Below are 5,775 nucleotides of genomic sequence, written 5' to 3' on the forward strand. Positions count from 1 at the left end.
TAATGGGCTGGTCACGGTTGATACTGCACCTGAGGCCTCGACAGGCCTTCGGGTGTCTGGCTCCCTGGCCCGTGTTCTGAGCCCAGGGAGCCGGGGGTGGGCTGCAGGGGGTGAGGTAGGCAGCAGAGAGCCAGCAAGGGCCAGACGGAGGCATCGCGTTTACTGGGGGGGCTCGTGAGAAAAGCAACATCAAGGTTCCTGGCAGGGGTGGTCACGGGTCGTGACAGCACACCCACAGTACCCGCTGTCCTCTGGTGGAGGGAAGGGCATTCAGGAATGCCGGAGGTTCCCGCCGTTGTACCTGCAGCATCGGCCTGTCAGGAAGAGGAGCCCCACCCCTCCACGCCGCGGAGCAGAAGCCCCTGGATGTGGGCCTCCTTCCTGCGGGGGCCGCACAGAGCACCCCGACTCCTTCTGGGAGACGTCAGACTTCCAAGGGGTGGCTCTCAGCTACGTGTCTCTGGGGCCCCCACTGGCGTCAAGCACGCTGTACTGGCCTTTGTGTTACACTCCACTCATTCCCCAGATCTGTGAACTTCTACTCTTCGCAAGAACCGTGCTAGGCGCCGCCAGGAGCACAGGTGAGCTTTGTGACAGGCTGGTAGGGACCGCGGGAAGGGAAGGGCCAGGTCAGAGAGAGGCGAGGCGGCCAGGCATGCCAGGGCCAAGGGAGTCACCCACCAGCGCCCACCCAGGCCCGTGAAGCGCCTACCGTGTGCCGTGCGCTCCCTGGGGCTGTGAGCACAATGGGAAGAGAACAGACGAGATGCCTTCCCCTGAGGGCCACCATCCGGCTGAGGAGATGAGGAGACAGACAATAAAGACGGGGGTGGGGGGGGGGTGGGGGGTGGGGGGGTGGGGGGGTGGGGGGATGGGGGGGATGGGTAAGAAGCTTTCAGAAGGCAGCCACTGGGAGGAGGAAGAGAAGCCAGAGTGATGGAACAGAGTGGTCTGGCCGGAAAGTGGCCGTACACGGGGGGCTCCTTCTGTTTCTGCCAGAGAGAAGGCAGAGGGTGTGGACCCAAGGGCGGGAGGCCGAGAGGACCAGCTGATGTGGGGAGGAGAGGAGACAGGAGATCCGGACCAGCTCCAAGACGGACGTGGCGGAAGTACTGGAATCGTTGAGGGTCCATTCACCAACGATCGCCCAAACAGTTGTGTGAGTTTTCTCTGGAGGTGCTCAGATGAGGACGGGTGTGGCGTAAGTGGGTATGTGGGCTTACCCGGGGTTGAGGCACTGTGGGGTGAAGATTATGATGGGGACAGAGGTGAGGATGAGGGGGAAAGGAGTTTGGGATGATGCCTGGCAGTGAGTCCGGTCTGGAGTGTGGCTTCCAAGCTGGGGAGGAGGGATGGGGACAGGAAGTGGGGGCGCATCCCTGGCGACAGGTCCTGACGGCTCTGAAAGTCTAAGCAGTTTGCCCATTCCGGACCTTGGGGGAGAAGTGAAGGAGCCCCCCCGTTCCGGGAGCAGGTTCCCAGGGTGAGCCAAGAGAGGGATGGGCAGCGACGGAAAGGCCAGGGCCCCAGCTCTCCCTATGGCTTCTAGATGGACCCCCGTCAATTTCAGCGGCATCAAGTGAGAACCAAATCAATGCTCCCGGAGCAGCCTGGTCTTTTCTGATAAAGACTTTGTTTTTTTCTAAATATAAACATCAATAGAAAACTCAGTAGGAAATTTAGAAAATACAGAAGTTATGTAAAGACAAAACCGCAAAACCCTGGCAGTGCTGCTGACAGTTTGATATTTTTCCATGCAGTCTTTTTATAAAAGGATCGAGATCCTTCCATGTATGATGCACCTCCTGCCTGTTTCGCCAGCCCTGCAGAGGAAGCCTCTTGCCAGGTCATTAAACCACCATGAGAGTCACGCCTGGAATTCCACGATGGAGGAGGCTGTACCGTCCCCGATTTAACCCCCTGTTGTCCCCCTCCCCCATGCCAACATCTTGGTCACTCTGACAAGCCTTTCTGCTCACATTCTCCAGGAGACGTCCTTGGAGATGCCATGGCTGTCTGAGAGGCATCCGGGGTCCCGATTGGACACCTGGCCCAGCCTGCTCAGGACAGCACAGCCCCAGGGAGGAGGGTGGTACCTGGTGGCCAAGAGCAGACTCAGAAACCGAGGGCTCCCAGGCGGTCCTGGAGACCCGCAGGCTCAGGCCACCACAGCAGGGCTTGGGGGCTGTGGAAAAGGGAGAGGCCTCATCCCCCGGTTGCCAAGGCGACGTGGAAGCCTCTGATTGCCCAGGAGGACCCATGGCTCAGCATCAGGCTTTTTCAGTACAGCCTACAAAGGTGTTTTCGTTCATTCTGACCTGGTTTTCATGGATTTTGGTATTGTTGTGTTGTTTGTTTAAAAAGAAAACACATGGACTTACGTCATGAAGAGGCAAAGACGTCACTGGCATCAACTAATAAAAATGATCATAAACTCGTCCCCAGACTGAGCACCCGTAATGACAGCTGACAGGTCCAGTGTGACACCTAATGAGCCGTGCGAAGGCACAGGATGTGGACAAAGTGGGACGAGGTCCCGTGGCATTAGCACACCACTGTCAAGCTCGCATCTGCTTGGTGGTTCCCGCTAAACCAGAAAACCAAACTTTGGTGGGAAAAAAGCAAAATTTTCGTGTACGACAGAGCTCAGTCTAAAACCCCTCAGAACGGGTGAGAGTTTTAAATCGAGCAGAGCCTTTCAGGGTGCCTGGACCAGGAAGAAGGTCCAACCAGCACTGCCTCAGGGCCAGGAACCTCTGGGTCACCCCGAGGCCTCAAAGGAGGTTTCCAGAACCTTCTTCTCATAGATAAACCACAGACCAGAAGTCAGCAGGCAGGGTTTGAAGACCCGGGCCACCAGCATTGGAACCGCCTAAGTCTCAGATCCCCAAACCAGCTGCGTTTCCTTCCGTTTTCTCAGAATGGGTGTGCAGGTGCACGAGGATGCCATGGGCCACCTCCTGGTTTCCCTCGGCAACATCTGACAGCAGACATGGGATGGTCTATGATGATGTGAGGTATTGGGATCATGTAGAATCCGAAAGAAGTTTAAGCACCTAAAAAAACAGAGGAAGGGCTAGAGGCCTGGGCATTCCCAGCCCGCTTCAGCATTTGTTCCCCTCGGACAGAGGGACTCCCAAGTGCTCTCAGGGCGAGTCCGCCTCTGTCCAGGCCTGCAGGTACACGCAGAGTCCTGGGCTGACTTGGGACCCGGTTGAAGCCTCTTTCCTTGTTGTCCATGGTGACACGCAGAGCTGGCTGCAGGACCGGGGACCAGTCAGCATCACGGCATCAGGGCAGTGGCGGGAGCTGGGCTCTGTCAACTCTGACAATTTTATTTTATTTATCTTATTTTTATTTATTTATTTACTTTGGCCACGCAGCGTGGCATGCGGGATCTTAGTTCCCTGACCAGGGATTGAACCTGGGTCCCCTGCAGTGGAAGTGTGGAGTCTTAACCACCGGACGGCCAGGGAAGTCCCAGCTTTGACAATTTTATATCTTGTTTTTTCTATTTATATAAAGGGAATTTCTCTGTGTCATATTATTTAAAGACGTTATCCTTAGCGTTTAATATTCCATCATGTCTAATATTTATTTCACACTTCCATTTATTTAACATTTCACCTATTTTCAGACATGTGTTGTTTTTACGCAAGCTATGTGGCTTCAAACAACAGAAATCCATTCTCCCACAGTCTGGAGGGCAGCGGGCTGAGATCAAGGTGTGGGCAGGGCCGGGCTCCCTCCTGAGGCTCGAGGGGAGGGTCCTTCCCGCCTCTCCCAGCTCCTGTCAGCTCTCAGCAACGCTTGTCATTCCTTGGCTAGCCACAGGTTTTTCTCTTCTGCTTGGCGGCATCGTGACACCCGGAGAGCGTGGCCTGACAAAACCTTCTGATGTGACATTATTATACAGTGATCCCGTAGAGCAAGGGTGCCATGGCAGTGACACAGCCCAAAGGCAGTGTTTGGCCTCCAGGAAAAAAAAATCCACAAAGATAAATAAAAGAAAAATACGTGTAAGAAAGATGTAAAGGACTAAATATCCTTACTACGTAAAGAATTCTCAGAGTAAATAAGAAAAGCACTCACCCTGCTAGGGGACTTTGATTTTGCCCACCCAGTGCCGCGTCTCCTCCATCTGCCACCCTTGTCCGTGAGATCTGAGGGAGGTGACCTCTACTTCCCCTCCAGAGGTGGAACTTGACACACACCTGGCCGGCGAAGGGGCTCCTGGGGTCTCTGGCTGGAGCTATGGGGGGGAGAGGCAAGCTTTCCCCGCGGGCTGTGAAACTGGTAAGAGGTTAGCCATCGCTGCTGCGGTGGGGTGAGCGAGCTGCCTGAGAACAAAGCCACGCGGCGGGGGGCGAGGGGGAGAGCTGAGATGCTGGTGAAAAGACGGAAGAGAGCAGAGAAGCGCCGACGAGGACCCGGGTCCAGCTCAGCCTGAACCCTAACGTGCCCTGAAGCCTTCGCTGACGTCAACTACGGACTTTCTTTTTTAGCTTCAAGCAGTTCAAGTTGCATTTCTGTCATTCACAACCAAGGGAGCCTTGGCCGAGACCCATTAACAGAAAACAGAAGATCTGACTCGCAGAAGAAGTACAAAGGCCGATAAACACAAAAACAGAATCAGTCCGAGTACGAACATTCCGGAACTGCGCCTTAAAACGAAGGCGCACTGTTGTACGAGTTGTGTACCCCCCAAAAGGCCTAATCGCCAGCACCTAAGAATGTCACCGCGTTTGGAATTAGGGTCGTTTCAGACAGAATTAGCTGAGATGAGGTCATCCTGGAATGGGTGGGCCCCTGACCCAATCTGACAGGTGTCCTTGTAAGAAGAGGCACCTGGGGAAAGGGATGGGCGTGGTGGGTCTATACCAGCATCTCAGCTCTCCCCCTCGCCCCCCGCCGCGTGGCTTTGCTCTCAGGCAGCTCGCTCACCCCACTGCAGCAGCGATGGCTAACCTCTTAGCAGTTTCACAGCCCGCGGGGAAAGCTTGCCTCTCCCCCCCGTAGCTCCAGCCAGAGACCCCAGGAGCCCCTTCGCCGGCCAGGTGTGTGTCAAGTTCCACCTCCGGAGGGGAAGTAGAGGTCACCTCCCTCAGACCTCACGGACAAGGGTGGCAGATGGAGGAGACGCGGCACTGGGTGGGCACAATCAAAGTCCCCTAGCAGGGTGAGTGCTTTCCTTATTTACTCTGAGAATTCTTTACGTAGTAAGGACATTTAGTCCTTTACATCTTTCTTGCACGTATTTTCCTTTTATTTATCTTTGTGGATTTTCTTTCCTGGAGGCCTTTGGGCTGTGTCGCTGCCGTGGCACCCTTGCTCTACGGGATCATTGCATAACAATGTCACATCAGAGCCTTTTGTCAGGCACGTTCTCCGGGCGTGACGATGCCACCAAGCAGAAGAGAAAAACCTGCGGCTAGTACGTCAGTAAATGAGTTGGCATCTGAAAGCTTATCTTCACGGTGCGGACGTCACAGGTGAAGGCTAAAGCAGTGAGACTGTGGCAGCACCTAGTGAAAGACCGGCTGTGCCCATAAAATTGGCCGCGGTTGTGCAATAAAAGGCAGAGGGCACCAAGGGCCCTGCTCCGGGTGTCAGCCTCCAGTGCCCCCTCGGCCTCAAAAATGTGATAAGGAATGTGACTTTGAACTCGTTAACCTGGGATCGGGCTTTGTACTGCAGGTGAGCGGAGCGGCTGCCCTGCCCGCCTGGGAGGAGCTCACAGGTGCCCCACCCCACCCAGAGAGGGGCCCCGGCCCC

The 5,775-nt window shown here is 55.4% G+C and overlaps 1 long non-coding RNA gene across 1 annotated transcript; it reads left to right on the forward strand.

Annotated features, from left to right (window-relative positions):
* Window positions 1-482: 482 nt before the first annotated feature.
* LOC132520743 (uncharacterized) lies at window positions 483-2,439 on the forward strand. Its single transcript, XR_009540608.1, has 3 exons — window positions 483-581; window positions 1,000-1,201; window positions 1,761-2,439. It is a non-coding gene; the product is annotated as an uncharacterized LOC132520743 (long non-coding RNA).
* Window positions 2,440-5,775: the final 3,336 nt, after the last annotated feature.

Source organism: Lagenorhynchus albirostris, chromosome 5 (assembly GCF_949774975.1).
Source record: "Lagenorhynchus albirostris chromosome 5, mLagAlb1.1, whole genome shotgun sequence".
NCBI classification, from domain to species: Eukaryota; Metazoa; Chordata; class Mammalia; order Artiodactyla; family Delphinidae; genus Lagenorhynchus; species Lagenorhynchus albirostris.